We start from the raw sequence: 20,780 nt of genomic DNA, 5'->3' as shown, positions 1-20,780 counted from the left end.
CCGGAATCATGCTTCAGAACCTCGCTCAGTACTGGTGTACGTCAGGCCAGCCCACTCCGCTTACGCTACCAGGAAAACACAACAACACTACGTGGCCCAGATTTCCATTGTAGTGATTTCTTAGTTCCAGGGCTAGTTGTCAGAACCGCACACACTCCCTCATGGCTGGTATATACCCACACCACACCCATCCAGCACATGGGTCACAACACACGTGAGCCTACCTATAAAAAAGACGGGGCGCACGTGCTCTACGCAATTGTAGAGTTGCTACCATCCGCACCGCTGTGATGCTCCATCTTAGTACTTCGGATGCCTCATGTAGGCCCAAACTACCGAACAAGGGGGTTCACTACCACATGCCTGGCCTCTTTGGTCACTGAGTTAGTAGTACCAGAAGCACTGAACAGGTGAAGAACCTGCGATGATGATGATGGGAGCACAAGTATGTTGTTAGCCATACCAATATCAAGACTCGGCACCATCCGTCACATTTCTTGGTGGCAGATCGGGACTACATGATGCAGAAGGTGTCCTGTCCACGAAAAGGTGAGCAGTGAGACCTGGGTGCGCATCGGAGGGAGTCGAAGGGCTGTACCAGACTGAATACAAAAAAGCGACACAGCGATTTAGACGAACGCAGTCCTATATAGTGTATCAAATTACATGTACATATTTTCTTTTCAATAGCAGGAACGTTTTTATAATCGCTCAAACGTCCGTTATATAAACTATACAAATTGTTATTTAAAATGTGATAAGGAACGTGTGCGAAAGGGCGATGTTATTCAACTCCACATTAAGGGGCTCATTAGGATGGAGGATTTTCCGCATCCTCCGGCCCGGCGGAAGCCACCGCCGGCCCGGAGGATGCGGAAAATCCTCTGCGGACCCACCAAAGACCCACCGCCACATTAGGATGGCTGGTGGGTCCTGGTTTCAGTCCGCCGCTTTTCCGCCGCGGTTGACTTACAACTGCGGCGGAAAAGCTGTAACATGGCTGGCGGTGTCTATCAGACACCGCCAGCCATATTAGGATAGTGTAAAAGAGATGCTTTTCCACTGCGGCTTTTCCGCCGTGGAAAAGCATACGGACATTGACTTCGGGGGCCCGTTGCGGGCCCCCTGGGTGAAGGGGGGTGGAGGGGGTGCACATGGGGGGTACCCATGGTACCCCCCTGCATTTGTATGCAGAAATTGGCAGGCACCGCGCGGTGCCTGCCGCTTTCTGCATACAAATGCAATGTATGCATTTTTAACATTGCGGCGGGTGCAGCTTCAAGCTGCACCCGCCGCAATGTTAAAGATAGAGGATGTGACCGCCACCCTGGCGGTCACATCCTAATCTTCACGGAGGGAACGCCGCTGCCCATGCGGACGTTCCCTCCTACTCTGGGGTCGCGGACGGACTCAAGTCCGTCCGCGATCCTAATGAGCCCCTAAGATAGTAACAATTACAAATCATAACATCTTTCTTTTACTATCTTTTAGATTTAGAGCTTCATGGTGCATTATGTCCGGACACGTAGTGTAAAACGCACTGGTGACAAAAAGTTGAGCTGCGAGTTTTCTTTTCAATCAATCTCTCACTTCCTCTCTCCTTTGATTAAAAAATTACACACAATGTTAACTTTCTTTTTATCTTACAGGTTGTGTTTCACAAATTTGCGTCACCCCCCCAAAAAAACCTACAAAGCTCTACGTTTGTGTATTCTGCAATGATGCGTGGCCATTGTTACAACGTCTGAAAATACTGTTTCGACACATAGTGCACCCTCTTTGAATCAAGCCAATGGCACAAGGTGAGCAAACAAGCTTGTTTCCGAAACAACGACAAGTTATCTGTGAAAGGAGAGAGTGGGTAGTGTGCAGCAGGCGCGCAACACCCATTGGGCTCACTGGGCTTCAGCCCCCCCCAGTTGTGTGTGTCAGCATGGGTGGAGACAGCTTTGTGGACTGGCGAGCATCTAATTGCAGCCGCAGCTGAGTTCTTAACAGGTCTTTAAAAGACTATTTACTTGTAAATGAGGCTTTTGTTGTATGTTCACCCCTTCTTACAGCCACTCTGTCTATGATTGGAAAAATGAGCCCCGCCCAAATATTTTTCAGACCCCCCCTCCCAAAACTTGCCTCTAGTTGCCCGCTTGGTGTGCAGCAGCTTCACTGCGTAGAAATATACAATTACCTCCGGGCAGTGAGAATAGATAGGTTACAACAGTCTGAGGAACACATCTACAAGCTTCATGCGCCACTTTTCTGTCACTTTTAACATGGGAAAAGTGGCGCAAGGAGCTTGTAAATCTGCCTCTGACTTCTCAAGAAAAAAAACTCACCTCCAGACTCTGCGAGACATTGGGGTGCAACAGTCTAGGTACGCAATATTGAGAACTTGCCGCTATGCAGTGGGAGTGCATGGGATATACTACTTTGGAAGAAAAACAGTGTACAGACACCTCCTTACAGTGGAAATTGATAAAATATATTTACCTGACTGTAAAAAAAAAAAGAAGCACAAATATACGTGTGCAGTTGTATGTACTATGTACTAACTCTATATAGTAACTTTCAGATCACTAAACTGAAGGGTGGACTATAAACCAGTACATGTTTGGACACACAACAGAGGTAAAAGGTGAGCTACGAAGATTTTCTCCACTATTAATGGCTCCACCTATAACTTTCTCTCTCCCACATTTAAGTCGTTTTTTATCTCTTTCTCTTTCTCACTCTCTCTCACATTGTTTCTCTTTCTATTTTAAAGTTATGGATGCTGCTGTCCACTCTGCCGTGTACAACCTTAGCTGAGTTCAAGTAGTGAACTCTGTTGGACAGAGTGAAGCCTGCTTCGACACGTAGTGCACCCTCCTTGAATCACGCCAATGGCACTAGGTGAGCAAAGAAACTTGTTTCCGAAACAACAACAAGTTATCTGTGAAAGGAGAGAGTGGGTAGTGTGCAGCAGCTTGACTGCGTAGAAATATACAATTACCTCAGAGCAGTGAGAAAAGATAGGTTACAACAGTTTGAGGAACAGATCTAGATGCTTCTTCAGCCACTTTTGTGTCACTTTTAACATGAGAAAAGTGTCGCAAGAAGCTTGTTAATCTGCCTCTGACTTTTCAAGAAAAACACTCACCTCCAGACTCTGTGACTCAATGGGGTGCAACAGTCTAAGTACGCAATATTGATAACTCGCCGATATGCAGTGGGAGTGCATGGGATATGCTACATTAGAAGAAAAACAGCGGACAGACACCTCCTTACAGTGGAACTTGTTGTAATATACTATCCTGAGTGTACAAAAAAATAAAGAAAAAAAACGTGCAGTTGTATAGACTATACTATTACTAACTTTTTATACTATCTTTCAGATCACTAAACTGGAGGGTGCACTCTGAAGCAGCACGTGCTTGGACACACAACGGAGGCAAAAGTTGAGGTATGAGAATTTACTCCACTATTAACTACTCCATCTATAACTTTCTCTCTCCCATGTTTTAATGTCATTTTTTCTCTCTTTCTCAATCTCTCTCACATCATTTCTCTTCCTCTTTTAAAGTTATGGACACTGTTGTTTACTCTGACGTATAGAATCAAAGCTACGTTGAATTTGTGAATTTTGCTGGTCATAGTGTTTACACAAGGTAAGCAGAGCGGCCTAGATATACAATGCATCCGATTAAATGCATTAGAAATAAAAGAACTTATTTACAATCCCGTTGCGCCACTTTTGCATCACTAACGCAGTAGGCACTTTCATACAGACACCGCTTCAAAGCGGGCCTATAACACAAGTGAAATGTACCAGGCACACTGTAAAATCGATCTAATTTTAAACTCTAATTTTCTTTTTTGTTTTGCAGATTACCTCCCATACCTCTATTGAAATCCACAGCACATTTTGTTTATTATATTGTTTTATTAAAGTTATGTTTCTAGTTCTTTATTGTATTGTTATCTTTAAGTTACGTTTCCAGCTAATTATTGTTTCAATAAAAGTTCATTTAAAAAAAGTATATACGTCTTTTTTTTGGGAGGGTAGCAGTCCCCTATAAAAATAATATTTATAATTTGAAGTACTATGGTAACAGGCAGAAAACCGTTTGGAGGTAAGGTTGAAAGGTATGGGCTGTACAAAAACCATTATATTTACCCTGGATCCTCTACATGAAAGGAAAGCAAATTAAAACAAAACACTGTGTACCATATTTACAACCCCCTTGTGCCACTTTTGCGTCCAACACCCCCCTACAAAATTAAAAGTGTGTGGGCCTCAATGAGGCCCCTCAAACCCCGGTAACAACCAACCCCCCGGAGATTTGTGTATTGTGGGAGGCAGGCTGCTTGGCCCTCCGCCTGGTGCCCTCGAGAACCCTGGACACCGCCACGCCCACAGCAGACTCCTGCAGTGTCCCGGGATGCCTACCCCTGGGACACTGCTGTTTGCTATGAGAAGGCGGAAGTCTTTCAGCTCTCGCTCTCCCATTGCAAACTTAGTTTGCACTTTGAAAGATAGAGCAGTGAAATCTGTTCTCACTTCCAAAATCCAAACCAGATTGCATTTCCACATACAAGTAAGCATCTCCCCATGTGTAAAAGCAATGCCGGCTCCCGAAGAACGTGGGAAGCCGGTTGCACCCTGGGGGCATAGTGGCTCCCCTCACGGTCCCCAACATTTTTTATAAGACCCAGAGGTTACGATCCCCAGGAATATTAGAAACTTCTGATAGAGGCTATTTTTTAACAGAACAAGTAAAACGTGCGCACCCAGCTCAGTGCGGACCCCTGTTGTGCACGCCCTGGATGCACGACTCATAATCCCGCGATTTAAAAAAATAATAATACTTTTTTTGTTCTTTGGGGGTCCTTATGGAACCCCTGAGCAGGCCTAGGGGGTCACAGTGTTTCTACCCTACCCCCTATGTGTCTTTTGCGCACTTCTTTTTCAGTTTTCTTGTGCTTCGGTTCTACCGATTCAGAAAAGGGTGTGGTGATGAACAGAGTGTCTGAATTAAGCAGACCACTCTTACCCAGTCCAAAGATCAGGGCTTGATCCATCACCGTTATTTAGCTCACTGCCCCATCCCAGCTCAGAACCTGGCTATATGCAAATTAGTCTGTCCCTGGCCCAGTGCATCATGGGAACAGGGCAGACCAAACTACCAAGCCAATTCTTCACCAGAAAGGAGACAAGCTACCGGGGACCGGTTTCTGGCATTTCAGCCTCGTCGGCCCGGCTTGCTTGAATCCTGATGGAGCAGTGAGCAAGGGACTCATGTCTGAGTATACCCTGCCACACCTATAGTGGCCAAAAACGATTCAGAAAAGGGGGTGGTGATGAACAGAGTGTCTGAATTAAGCAGACCACTCTTACCCAGTCCAAAGATCAGTGCTTGATCCATTACCGTTATTTAGCTCACTGCCCCATCCCAGCTCAGAACCTGGCTATATGCAAATTAGTCTGTCCCTGGCCCAGTGCATCATGGGAACAGGGCAGACCAAACTACCAAGCCAATTCTTCACCAGAAAGGAGACAAGCTACCGGGGACCGGTTTCTGGCATTTCAGCCTCGTCGGCCAGGCTTGCTTGAATCCTGATGGAGCAGTGAGCAAGGGACTCATGTCTGAGTATACCCTGCCACACCTATAGTGGCCAAAAACGATTCAGAAAAGGGGGTGCTGATGAACAGAGTGTCTGAATTAAGCAGACCACTCTTACCCAGTCCAAAGATCAGGGCTTGATCCATCACCGTTATTTAGCTCACTGCCCCATCCCAGCTCAGAACCTGGCTATATGCAAATTAGTCTGTCCCTGGCCCAGTGCATCATGGGAACAGGGCAGACCAAACTACCAAGCCAATTCTTCACCAGAAAGGAGACAAGCTACCGGGGACCGGTTTCTGGCATTTCAGCCTTGTCGGCCCGGCTTGCTTGAATCCTGATGGAGCAGTGAGCAAGGGACTCATGTCTGAGTATACCCTGCCACACCTATAGTGGCCAAAACGATTCAGAAAAGGGGGTGGTGATGAACAGAGTGTCTGAATTAAGCAGACCACTCTTACCCAGTCCAAAGATCAGGGCTTGATCCATCACCGTTATTTAGCTCACTGCCCCATCCCAGCTCAGAACCTGGCTATATGCAAATTAGTCTGTCCCTGGCCCAGTGCATCATGGGAACAGGGCAGACCAAACTACCAAGCCAATTCTTCACCAGAAAGGAGACAAGCTACCGGGGACCGGTTTCTGGCATTTCAGCCTCGTGGGCCCGGCTTGCTTGAATCCTGATGGAGCAGTGAGCAAGGGACTCATGTCTGAGTATACCCTGCCACACCTATAGTGGCCAAAAACGATTCAGAAAAGGGGGTGGTGATGAACAGAGTGTCTGAATTAAGCAGACCACTCTTACCCAGTCCAAAGATCAGTGCTTGATCCATTACCATTATTTAGCTCACTGCCCCATCCCAGCTCAGAACCTGGCTATATGCAAATTAGTCTGTCCCTGGCCCAGTGCATCATGGGAACAGGGCAGACCAAACTACCAAGCCAATTCTTCACCAGAAAGGAGACAAGCTACTGGGGACCGGTTTCTGGCATTTCAGCCTCGTCGGCCCGGCTTGCTTGAATCCTGATGGAGCAGTGAGCAAGGGACTCATGTCTGAGTATACCCTGCCACACCTATAGTGGCCAAAAACGATTCAGAAAAGGGGGTGGTGATGAACAGAGTGTCTGAATTAAGCAGACCACTCTTACCCAGTCCAAAGATCAGGGCTTGATCCATCACCGTTATTTAGCTCACTGCCCCATCCCAGCTCAGAACCTGGCTATATGCAAATTAGTCTGTCCCTGGCCCAGTGCATCATGGGAACAGGGCAGACCAAACTACCAAGCCAATTCTTCACCAGAAAGGAGACAAGCTACCGGGACCGGTTTCTGGCATTTTAGCCTCGTCGGCCCGGCTTGCTTGAATCCTGATGGAGCAGTGAGCAAGGGACTCATGTCTGAGTATACCCTGCCACACCTATAGTGGCCAAAAACGATTCAGAAAAGGGGGTGGTGATGAACAGAGTGTCTGAATTAAGCAGACCACTCTTACCCAGTCCAAAGATCAGGGCTTGATCCATCACCGTTATTTAGCTCACTGCCCCATCCCAGCTCAGAACCTGGCTATATGCAAATTAGTCTGTCCCTGGCCCAGTGCATCATGGGAACAGGGCAGACCAAACTACCAAGCCAATTCTTCACCAGAAAGGAGACAAGCTACCGGGGACCGGTTTCTGGCATTTTAGCCTCGTCGGCCCGGCTTGCTTGAATCCTGATGGAACAGTGAGCAAGGGACTCATGTCTGAGTATACCCTGCCACACCTATAGTGGCCAAAAACGATTCAGAAAAGGGGGTGGTGATGAACAGAGTGTCTGAATTAAGCAGACCACTCTTACCCAGTCCAAAGATCAGTGCTTGATCCATTACCGTTATTTAGCTCACTGCCCCATCTCAGCTCAGAACCTGGCTATATGCAAATTAGTCTGTCCCTGGCCCAGTGCATCATGGGAACAGGGCAGACCAAACTACCAAGCCAATTCTTCACCAGAAAGGAGACAAGCTACCGGGGACCGGTTTCTGGCATTTCCGCCTCGTCGGCCCGGCTTGCTTGAATCCTGATGGAGCAGTGAGCAAGGGACTCATGTCTGAGTATACCCTGCCACACCTATAGTGGCCAAAAACGATTCAGAAAAGGGGGTGGTGATGAACAGAGTGTCTGAATTAAGCAGACCACTCTTACCCAGTCCAAAGATCAGGGCTTGATCCATCACCGTTATTTAGCTCACTGCCCCATCCCAGCTCAGAACCTGGCTATATGCAAATTAGTCTGTCCCTGGCCCAGTGCATCATGGGAACAGGGCAGACCAAACTACCAAGCCAATTCTTCACCAGAAAGGAGACAAGCTACCGGGGACCGGTTTCTGGCATTTCAGCCTCGTCGGCCCGGCTTGCTTGAATCCTGATGGAGCAGTGAGCAAGGGACTCATGTCTGAGTATACCCTGCCACACCTATAGTGGCCAAAAACGATTCAGAAAAGGGGGTGGTGATGAACAGAGTGTCTGAATTAAGCAGACCACTCTTACCCAGTCCAAAGATCAGGGCTTGATCCATCACCGTTATTTAGCTCACTGCCCCATCCCAGCTCAGAACCTGGCTATATGCAAATTAGTCTGTCCCTGGCCCAGTGCATCATGGGAACAGGGCAGACCAAACTACCAAGCCAATTCTTCACCAGAAAGGAGACAAGCTACCGGGGACCGGTTTCTGGCATTTCAGCCTCGTCGGCCCGGCTTGCTTGAATCCTGATGGAGCAGTGAGCAAGGGACTCATGTTTGAGTATACCCTGCCACACCTATAGTGGCCAAAAACGATTCAGAAAAGGGGGTGGTGATGAACAGAGTGTCTGAATTAAGCAGACCACTCTTACCCAGTCCAAAGATCAGGGCTTGATCCATCACCGTTATTTAGCTCACTGCCCCATCCCAGCTCAGAACCTGGCTATATGCAAATTAGTCTGTCCCTGGCCCAGTGCATCATGGGAACAGGGCAGACCAAACTACCAAGCCAATTCTTCACCAGAAAGGAGACAAGCTACCGGGGACCGGTTTCTGGCATTTCAGCCTCGTCGGCCCGGCTTGCTTGAATCCTGATGGAGCAGTGAGCAAGGGACTCATGTCTGAGTATACCCTGCCACACCTATAGTGGCCAAAAACGATTCAGAAAAGGGGGTGGTGATGAACAGAGTGTCTGAATTAAGCAGACCACTCTTACCCAGTCCAAAGATCAGGGCTTGATCCATCACCGTTATTTAGCTCACTGCCCCATCCCAGCTCACAACCTGGCTATATGCAAATTAGTCTGTCCCTGGCCCAGTGCATCATGGGAACAGGGCAGACCAAACTACCAAGCCAATTCTTCACCAGAAAGGAGACAAGCTACCGGGGACCGGTTTCTGGCATTTCAGCCTCGTCGGCCCGGCTTGCTTGAATCCTCATGGAGCAGTGAGCAAGGGACTCATGTTTGAGTATACCCTGCCACACCTATAGTGGCCAAAAACGATTCAGAAAAGGGGGTGGTGATGAACAGAGTGTCTGAATTAAGCAGACCACTCTTACCCAGTCCAAAGATCAGGGCTTGATCCATCACCGTTATTTAGCTCACTGCCCCATCCCAGCTCAGAACCTGGCTATATGCAAATTAGTCTGTCCCTGGCCCAGTGCATCATGGGAACAGGGCAGACCAAACTACCAAGCCAATTCTTCACCAGAAAGGAGACAAGCTACCGGGGACCGGTTTCTGGCATTTCAGCCTCGTCGGCCCGGCTTGCTTGAATCCTGATGGAGCAGTGAGCAAGGGACTCATGTTTGAGTATACCCTGCCACACCTATAGTGGCCAAAAACGATTCAGAAAAGGGGGTGGTGATGAACAGAGTGTCTGAATTAAGCAGACCACTCTTACCCAGTCCAAAGATCAGGGCTTGATCCATCACCGTTATTTAGCTCACTGCCCCATCCCAGCTCAGAACCTGGCTATATGCAAATTAGTCTGTCCCTGGCCCAGTGCATCATGGGAACAGGGCAGACCAAACTACCAAGCCAATTCTTCACCAGAAAGGAGACAAGCTACCGGGGACCGGTTTCTGGCATTTCAGCCTCGTCGGCCCGGCTTGCTTGAATCCTGATGGAGCAGTGAGCAAGGGACTCATGTCTGAGTATACCCTGCCACACCTATAGTGGCCAAAAACGATTCAGAAAAGGGGGTGGTGATGAACAGAGTGTCTGAATTAAGCAGACCACTCTTACCCAGTCCAAAGATCAGGGCTTGATCCATCACCGTTATTTAGCTCACTGCCCCATCCCAGCTCAGAACCTGGCTATATGCAAATTAGTCTGTCCCTGGCCCAGTGCATCATGGGAACAGGGCAGACCAAACTACCAAGCCAATTCTTCACCAGAAAGGAGACAAGCTACCGGGGACCGGTTTCTGGCATTTCAGCCTCGTCGGCCCGGCTTGCTTGAATCCTGATGGAGCAGTGAGCAAGGGACTCATGTTTGAGTATACCCTGCCACACCTATAGTGGCCAAAAACGATTCAGAAAAGGGGGTGGTGATGAACAGAGTGTCTGAATTAAGCAGACCACTCTTACCCAGTCCAAAGATCAGGGCTTGATCCATCACCGTTATTTAGCTCACTGCCCCATCCCAGCTCAGAACCTGGCTATATGCAAATTAGTCTGTCCCTGGCCCAGTGCATCATGGGAACAGGGCAGACCAAACTACCAAGCCAATTCTTCACCAGAAAGGAGACAAGCTACCGGGGACCGGTTTCTGGCATTTCAGCCTCGTCGGCCCGGCTTGCTTGAATCCTGATGGAGCAGTGAGCAAGGGACTCATGTCTGAGTATACCCTGCCACACCTATAGTGGCCAAAAACGATTCAGAAAAGGGGGTGGTGATGAACAGAGTGTCTGAATTAAGCAGACCACTCTTACCCAGTCCAAAGATCAGGGCTTGATCCATCACCGTTATTTAGCTCACTGCCCCATCCCAGCTCAGAACCTGGCTATATGCAAATTAGTCTGTCCCTGGCCCAGTGCATCATGGGAACAGGGCAGACCAAACTACCAAGCCAATTCTTCACCAGAAAGGAGACAAGCTACCGGGGACCGGTTTCTGGCATTTCAGCCTCGTCGGCCCGGCTTGCTTGAATCCTGATGGAGCAGTGAGCAAGGGACTCATGTCTGAGTATACCCTGCCACACCTATAGTGGCCAAAAACGATTCAGAAAAGGGGGTGGTGATGAACAGAGTGTCTGAATTAAGCAGACCACTCTTACCCAGTCCAAAGATCAGGGCTTGATCCATCACCGTTATTTAGCTCACTGCCCCATCCCAGCTCAGAACCTGGCTATATGCAAATTAGTCTGTCCCTGGCCCAGTGCATCATGGGAACAGGGCAGACCAAACTACCAAGCCAATTCTTCACCAGAAAGGAGACAAGCTACCGGGGACCGGTTTCTGGCATTTCAGCCTCGTCGGCCCGGCTTGCTTGAATCCTGATGGAGCAGTGAGCAAGGGACTCATGTTTGAGTATACCCTGCCACACCTATAGTGGCCAAAAACGATTCAGAAAAGGGGGTGGTGATGAACAGAGTGTCTGAATTAAGCAGACCACTCTTACCCAGTCCAAAGATCAGGGCTTGATCCATCACCGTTATTTAGCTCACTGCCCCATCCCAGCTCAGAACCTGGCTATATGCAAATTAGTCTGTCCCTGGCCCAGTGCATCATGGGAACAGGGCAGACCAAACTACCAAGCCAATTCTTCACCAGAAAGGAGACAAGCTACCGGGGACCGGTTTCTGGCATTTCAGCCTCGTCGGCCCGGCTTGCTTGAATCCTGATGGAGCAGTGAGCAAGGGACTCATGTCTGAGTATACCCTGCCACACCTATAGTGGCCAAAAACGATTCAGAAAAGGGGGTGGTGATGAACAGAGTGTCTGAATTAAGCAGACCACTCTTACCCAGTCCAAAGATCAGGGCTTGATCCATCACCGTTATTTAGCTCACTGCCCCATCCCAGCTCAGAACCTGGCTATATGCAAATTAGTCTGTCCCTGGCCCAGTGCATCATGGGAACAGGGCAGACCAAACTACCAAGCCAATTCTTCACCAGAAAGGAGACAAGCTACCGGAGACCGGTTTCTGGCATTTCAGCCTCGTCGGCCAGGCTTGCTTGAATCCTGATGGAGCAGTGAGCAAGGGACTCATGTCTGAGTATACCCTGCCACACCTATAGTGGCCAAAAACGATTCAGAAAAGGGGGTGGTGATGAACAGAGTGTCTGAATTAAGCAGACCACTCTTACCCAGTCCAAAGATCAGGGCTTGATCCATCACCGTTATTTAGCTCACGGCCCCATCCCAGCTCAGAACCTGGCTATATGCAAATTAGTCTGTCCCTGGCCCAGTGCATCATGGGAACAGGGCAGACCAAACTACCAAGCCAATTCTTCACCAGAAAGGAGACAAGCTACCGGGGACCGGTTTCTGGCATTTCAGCCTTGTCGGCCCGGCTTGCTTGAATCCTGATGGAGCAGTGAGCAAGGGACTCATGTCTGAGTATACCCTTCCACACCTATAGTGGCCAAAAACGATTCAGAAAAGGGGGTGGTGATGAACAGAGTGTCTGAATTAAGCAGACCACTCTTACCCAGTCCAAAGATCAGGGCTTGATCCATCACCGTTATTTAGCTCACTGCCCCATCCCAGCTCAGAACCTGGCTATATGCAAATTAGTCTGTCCCTGGCCCAGTGCATCATGGGAACAGGGCAGACCAAACTACCAAGCCAATTCTTCACCAGAAAGGAGACAAGCTACCGGGGACCGGTTTCTGGCATTTCAGCCTCGTCGGCCCGGCTTGCTTGAATCCTGATGGAGCAGTGAGCAAGGGACTCATGTCTGAGTATACCCTGCCACACCTATAGTGGCCAAAAACGATTCAGAAAAGGGGGTGGTGATGAACAGAGTGTCTGAATTAAGCAGACCACTCTTACCCAGTCCAAAGATCAGGGCTTGATCCATCACCGTTATTTAGCTCACTGCCCCATCCCAGCTCAGAACCTGGCTATATGCAAATTAGTCTGTCCCTGGCCCAGTGCATCATGGGAACAGGGCAGACCAAACTACCAAGCCAATTCTTCACCAGAAAGGAGACAAGCTACCGGGGACCGGTTTCTGGCATTTCAGCCTCGTCGGCCCGGCTTGCTTGAATCCTGATGGAGCAGTGAGCAAGGGACTCATGTCTGAGTATACCCTGCCACACCTATAGTGGCCAAAAACGATTCTGAATCATTTTGTCCACCATAAGCGTGGAAGGGTATACTCAGATGTGAGTCCCTTGCTCATTGCACCATCAGGATTCAAGCAAGCCGGGCCGACGACGCCTGAAATGGCAGAAACCGGTCCCCGGAAGCTTGTTTCCTTCCCAGTATAAGAATTGGCTTGGTAGTTTGGTTTGCCCTGTTCCCATCATGCACTGGGACAGGAACAGACTAATTTGCATATAGCCAAGTTCTGAGCTGGGATGGTGCAGTGAGCTAAAAAACGGTGATGGATCAAGCCCTGATCTTTGGACTGGGTAAGAGTGGTCTGCTTAATTCAGGCACTCTGTTCATCACCACCCCCTTTTCTGAATAATTTTGTCCACCATAAGCGTGGAAGGGTATACTCAGATGTGAGTCCCTTGCTCATTGCACCATCAGGATTCAAGCAAGCCGGGCCGACGACGCCTGAAATGGCAGAAACCGGTCCCCGGAAGCTTGTTTCCTTCCCAGTATAAAAATTGGCTTGGTAGTTTGGTTTGCCCTGTTCCCATCATGCACTGGGACAGGAACAGACTAATTTGCATATAGCCAAGTTCTGAGCTGGGATGGTGCAGTGAGCTAAAAAACGGTGATGGATCAAGCCCTGATCTTTTGACTGGGTAAGAGTGGTCTGCTTAATTCAGGCACTCTGTTCATCACCACCCCCTTTTCTGAATCGGTTCTACCGAGACACAAGATAGCTGCCAACACTTCCTGGTTTGGAGTGTTGACAAACAGTTGACACCCAATTAGCATGCAGCTCGTGCTCGTAATGGTACGCATATAATCCTCGGACGATACTTTGTCTATAGATATATCTATGATTTTACTTTCGATTTTCTCAGGAACTACTGCATGGATTTACACCATTTAGCGTCATCTGTGAACCAAACTCTACCTCTCTGCAAAATTTGGTGTAATTCCGTTCAGCAGTTCGGGCTGTAGCCCGTCTTAAAGGTCCCTATCCAAAATTGCATGGGGAAAACACATTTTGGGACCCCCATTTTTCTCTGCCCTCTCTTGACGAATCACCCCCAAACTTTCAGAAAATATATACATATATATATGTATATTACCTACTGGGGGTCGCCATTAGGTAGTTATAGTTACGACCTAGTTACCATAGGAAAATCGCAACATTCTATTCCCCATAACTTTGGCACCGATTGACGAATCTTCGGGAAATGTTCAAAACTTAAGGCCCGCTCCGGTCCGCTCTTATCTTGAAAGTTTCGGGGCGATTCGGCAAACAGGGGACGAGAAAAAAGGGGGGTCCCAAAACATGCTTTCCTAATGCAATTTTCCATGGGAAACTTTGGACACGGCTACACCCCGAACTGCTGAACGAATTACACCAAATTTGGCAAAAAGGTAGCACTTGGTTCAGAAAAAGCCCTTTTTGTTAAATGGTGTAAATCCATTCAGTAGTTGCTGAGGAAATCAAAATTAAAAAAAATATCGATATCTAGAGGCGCGCAGGATCCGCGAACCCTACCGATCACAAGCTTCATGCTAATTGGCTGTCAACACACCAAACCAGGAAGTGTTGGCAGCCATCTTGTGCATAACAGAAAAACAAATGAAAAAGAAGAAAAGGGGGAGGGTAGAAAGACCCTGACCCCGTAGGCCTGCTTAGGGGGTCACACAAGGATCCCCAAGGCCCCCAATTTATTAAAAGAATATAATCGCGGGATGCAGGGAGGATCCGCGGATCCGGCCTGAAAAAAAAAGTACCGGCTCAGCACTTCGTTATTAATTAGCCCTCGGGTGGGCCAAGTCCCAGGGGCAATGTTTACAATGTAATTGGAGGCCCAAAGGGGACCCCCAGCCCCAGGGACCGCCACCCCCTGAGGCTTTTCTAAAATATTTGCGGCCCCGGGGACCACCACCCCCCAGGGGTTGTTTTTTTTTCATAAAATAAAGAAACCTGTATGGGGGGCTCGAGCCCCCCCATACGCCCCAGGGACCGCCACCTCCCCGGGGCACTAAGTGTGTAAATTGGGGGGTCCAGACCCCAGCCACGGGGACCACCAACACCTTTGCTAATGTTGGGAGGGGGGGCTCGTGGCACCCTCCTGGAGCCCTGTGATGGCCCTGGCTCCTGCAGTGTCCCGGGGTGCCCACCCCAGGACACTGCAATTTGCTATGGCTGGGCGGGACTCTCGCGGCTCCCGCCCTGCCATTGCAATCTCTGCTTTGGTTTTTGGTAGAGAGAGGAAACCTGCTCTCTCTTCCAAATACCAAAGCAGATTGCTTTTCTATGGGCAGCTGCATTTTAGCAGCTCCCTGTGTGGAAAAGCAATGTCGGCTCCCGCAGGAGGCGGGGAGCCGGCGGGACCGTTGGGGGATTGGGTACCCCACCACGGTCCCCAACTAATAGGGTCATCCCCGGGGGATGGGGTCCCAAGGGCTATAAGTGGCCCTGAGGAGGGGGGCCACACAGCCCCCCTCCAATAAGTAAATTGGAGTTTTAAGTTGAGGAATTAATTCCCTTTCAATACTGAGGGTCCTTGAGGGCCAACTAGCCCACCAGGTACCTCCAGTATGCGTCAGGGAGCTGCGTTGCAGAGAGGTGTTCAGAGGCCATGCCTCTTTTTACACCTCTCTGCAACACAGCTCTGTGGCGCTTACTGGAAGTACCTAGTGGGGTAGTTGGACCCTAGGTACCCTCAGGATTCAAGGGGACTTAAGCTCCCAACTTAAAACGGCCACAGGGCGTGTTTACACAGTGGTGCAGAGAGGGGACTGAGCCTGAGGTGACGTGTGCAAACACGCCCTGTGGCACATTTTAAGTCGGGGAAATAATTCCTCTTCAATCCCCAGGGCCGCTGGGGGCCAACTAGCCCACCAGGTGCTTCCAGTAAGCGACACTGTGTTGCGTGGCTGAGAGGTGGTCCAGGCCGTGCCCCTTTTTACACCTCCCTGCAACAGCGCTTACTGGAGGTATCTAGTGAGCTAGTTTGACCCTAGGGACCCTCAGGATTCAAGAGGGCTTAATCTTCCAACTTAAAATGGCCACAGGGCGTGTTTACACAGTGGGGAAAGGAGGGGGCTGGGCCTGAGTTGATGTGTGCAAACACACCCTGTGGAGCGTTTTAAGTTGGGGAAATAAATCCCCTTCAATCCTGAGGGTCCATGGGGGCTAACTAGCCAACCAGGTGCTCTCAGTAAGCGCCACTGCTCCACGTTGCAGAGAGGTGGTCCAGGCCCTGCCCCTTTTTACACCTCTCTGCAACACAGCTCTGGGGCGCTTACCGGAGGTACCTAGTGGGCTAGTTGGAGCCTAGGGACCCTCAGGATTCAAGGGGACTTAATCTCCCAACTTAAAACGGCCACAGGGCACGTTTACACAGTGGTGAAGGGAGGGGATGGGGCCTGTGGTGACGTGTGCAAACACGCCCTGTGGCACGTTTTAAGTTGGGGAAATAATTCCCCTTCAATCCTGAGGGCCCCTGGGGGCCATCTAGCCCACCAGGTGCTTACAGTAATCACCACTGCGCTGCATTGCAGAGAGGTGGTCCAGGCCTTGCCCCTTTTTACACCTCTCTGCAGCGCAACTCTGTGGCGTTAACTGAAGATACCTGGTGGGCTCGTTGGACCCAAGGGACACTCAGGAATCAAGGGGACTTTTTCCCAAAATTAAAACAGCCACAAGGCGTGTTTGCACACATGTCACCTCAAGCTCCCCCCTCCCTTCACCAATGTGCAAACGTGCCCTGTGGTTCATTTTAAGAGGTCATTTGAATCCCCATGCCCTATTATGTACTAGGGTCTTACAGAGGAGGCCACGGTAATCACAGGGGTACCCAACGCCTAGTGTTCCCTAGTGTATGTAGGTGTTTTCACTGTATTCTAAGTGTCTTTTAGCATAGCACTGGCTCTAGGACTGAATAGTCAGAGTCAGTTAACACCAGTACCCATCTCAAAAAGTTGAGGGTATAGGATGATTTTGCAACAAGGTCTCTTTCTACTCCTCTGTTTGTTCTTTCTGCACATCTTCCTACTTCCTGCACGTTTCTTTGTCTTTGAGGACTTCTGTTGCTTCTTTCTGTATTTCTTTTTCTTTTTTCTTCACATTTCCTACCACTGTAGGCATAGTTAGAAACTAGCATTTAAAAAAACCTCAGAAGTTGACTTAAAAAAACCATAGGTTTCAGGCACGTTATAGTTAGAAAATAGCATTTAAAAAACCTTTGAAATTCACTGAAATAAACTTAGGTTTCAGGCAGTTATAGTTAGGAATTAGCATTTAAAAAACATTAGAAATTCACTGAAAAAACTATAGGTTTCAGGGGCGTCATTGTTAGTTGGACATTTCACTCGTACAAAACCATAGAAATTCCCCTGTTACAGTTAGTTCAGCTAACTATAACTCGCGCGCCCACAATGCACTGCTGATGAGGTCACATATTACATCACTCATGACATGGTCAGTGACATCACTCATGACATCACTGATGACATCTCAAAAGACATCACTGATGACATCATCCTTGTAATAGAATGGCAGACCTCCTCTCACCCTAATATAACCTTTGATACACACACTCAAAAATAGAAACTAACATTTTCAAAACAATGGACGTACCAAAACCATTTACAACACACCCATTCAGTAATTCCAAGATCTACACACACATCCACTCATTCACCAACAGTCCTATACAGTCACTCATACTGTACTCACTCATCATATGTACTCATACACCTATACATCCTGTTACACACTGACACTCATCCATAGAGTTACTCACACACATAGTAACACATGCAAACAAAGTATCAAACATCCATTTTCTTGCATATACAGTTATACAAACACCACCACACATACTTCTACAGAAACTTACACATACTTACTCTCTTAAGCAATCACTTATAGAAACACATACTAATTTATATAGGAACTCTTCCAATCTTTCACTCTCACATATACTCACTTATATAAACAAATACTCACATATTCTAGTTTAAAACATATGTAGTTACTCATAAAGACTCTATTGAGACAGTCGTTCACTCACTAACACACCCATACACACAGTCATCCACCCATACAGTCCTGCACACATGCTGTCTTCAACACATACAAACAGTGAGTCACTCATTCATGCATCTATGCACTAAGTAATACCCCCACCAAACGATACTCACATATACTAGTTTAAAACATATGTAGTTACTCATAAAGACACTATTGAAACAGACATTCACTCACCAACACACCCATACACTTTAATAAACTTAGATTTTGACATAACTTGCCACGTGCTGATTGACTCTGCTGTAAGTTTCTTTCAAAGACGCTAGCACGCTGCTTGCACCGCCGCTGCCTCCGAGGTCAGGAACAGGGGGGCTCACTGTAATTTTTAATCTTTGACAATTGCTTTTATTGTTGTGAAATAAATAAACTGCCAGAACAAACTTACCTGCACTATAAAAATCCTCACTTCATCTCACTACTTAGCGGGAATCAGGGAATTCTACACTCTTCAGCGCCATCTTGGGTAGCGCTCTAGTGGTTGGCCGGCTGCATTTGCCTTCCTATTTTAGGAAGGGCAATGCGAGAGCGCAGCGCATGCACCGCTGGCGCGCCGGAGGCACGCCAGAGGCAAGCCCGTCTGTGCCCGTCCACGATCCGGCTGCGCCCAGCGCCAGCAATGCATTTCAGCCACGGTAGGATAAATTACTCCACGGAACTACTGCTCAGCATCCGTGAGAGGGCTGCTGAGGGGGAACATCAAGCAGTTCAGCCACAGGCCAGTGTTGTATTAAGGTGTGGCCTGATTAATAGCAGGTCCCAGATAAAACACTATCAGGAGGTGTCAAACGTGCTAGAACACATGGACTTGGACGTTTTATTCCTTACAGAGACCTGGACTAGCAATGACTCCTCGGTAGAGATAGGCCTCACCTGTCCAGACGGCTACAAGATCTTTCACAAACCTAGGACCTCTGGAAGAGGAGGGGGAGTTGGGGTAATATTTAAAGAAAGATGGAACTTTGCACCATTATAGGTTGAAAAGATTGCTGGGATTGAGCTACTTAGCTTCTCGCTGTAAGAGACAAGGAGAAGGCTATTAACTGGAATGGCCTGCTATAGACCTCCAGGTCTAGATACTCAATACCAAGCACTGTCTGACACCATCGCTTCCCTGATGCTAACACACTCTAGAATGATGTTCTTAGGGGATTTTAACTTATGGGACAACGGGGCTCTAGGGAATCATTTGAGAGACCTGAGGCAAACATGTGAGAATCTTAGTCTACATCAGTTAGTATGACAACCGACCCATCTTGGAGGGCATGTGTTGGACTTACTGTTCACAAATTCGTCTGAGACGGAGGTGATCAGTGTATTGCCTCAAAACTGAACTGATCACTCATTAATCCATTTCAGGATAACTATGCCCAATGTAGCGAATAATAACAATTCCTTAGTGACCTATCGCAAGGGAAGAGACTGGACTAAATTATTAAAAAATAGTTCAGATTCAATACTTTCGAGTCAGACCTTTTTTGTTACTGAGGACCCAGTGGACAAGAATTATCAAACCTATTGTAAACACATTACCAACGCTCTGGACCTATGCGCCCCTATAAAACAGACGAAGACCAAAAGTAAACCCTCAGCCCCCTGGTACAGTGGGGAGCTGAAACTTCTGTGAATCACATGTAGACAGGCCGAGAGGAGGTGGTGAAAGTTCTACTCAGTGTTAGATAGGAAAGCGCTGAAATTAGCGCAGGCCCAATACAAGGAGACTATTGCCAAGTCCAAAGCACTCTTCTTTGCTAAATCCATCCTAAATGTGCCTAACAGTACAAAAGCCCTCTTTAATATCATAAGGGAGCTTTCTAGTCCTGCCTGCATGGGCAATAAATTGGTTGCATCGCAGAAATTATGCGATGAGATTGCCACTCATTTTGAAGAAAAGATCGCCAAGATTTTCAGAGGTCTTGATCCAGGCAATGCTAGTCGCCAGGATGAATTGCCCCAGACACTAGCAGGGGAACCCTGGGCAGAAACATCCTTGGAGTGTTTCCAGCCCCTTACCAAGGAGCTTCTCAACAGCTGTGCTCAAAGTGTGTCGTCTGGGTCCCCCCTAAACCCCCTCCCTCATAAGATCTGGAAGGAATGGGGGCAAGAATTACTTCCTGGGATGCAACAGATTTTTTGTCAATCTCTAGAAGACGGTGTGGTCCAAGAGGCCTGGAAACAGGCAGTGGTAACCCCCTTGCTTAAGAAACCCTGCTTGGATCCAACAAACCCGGCAAACTTTAGGCCCATATCCCTTCTGCCCTATCCCATAAAAATTTGGGAAAAGGTTGTCAGCAAGTCTTTATCAGGCTACCTTGAAGAGAATTAACTGCTGGACAGGGATCAGTTTGGTTTTCGCCCAGGACATGGGACTGAAACAGCCTTGGCAAACGTAATGGATAACCTGCGAATGCGAGCCGACAATGGCAACTCATCTGTGTTAGTGGTTGCTAGATATGTCGGCCGCATTCGCCACAGTGAGCCATGCAGTGTTGATGGGAAGGCCGGAGAGAATGGGTGTGAAAGGCCGAGCCCTGAAGTGGTTGCAATCGTACCTTTCAGAGAGACAACAGGTAGTAATCATGACTCCGTTTGCATCCTTTAAGTCTCCAGTACATTATTGGGTGCCGCTGGGCTCAGCAATAAGCCCCATTTTTTTTAATATATATCTGCGCCCGCTGATTCCCATCATAAAATCATTCGGGATTGACCTGGTAAACTATGCTGATGACACTCAACTGATGTTCTCTTTGGAAGGGAAGAGTGCAGTGTCCATGGATACTTTCCAGGAATGCATGCACCAGACCTCCGGCTGGCTCAAAGAAAACTCTTTGCAG

This window comes from Lissotriton helveticus, chromosome 6 (assembly GCF_964261635.1).
Source record: "Lissotriton helveticus chromosome 6, aLisHel1.1, whole genome shotgun sequence".
NCBI classification, from domain to species: Eukaryota; Metazoa; Chordata; class Amphibia; order Caudata; family Salamandridae; genus Lissotriton; species Lissotriton helveticus.
This window is presented reverse-complemented; position numbering follows the sequence as displayed.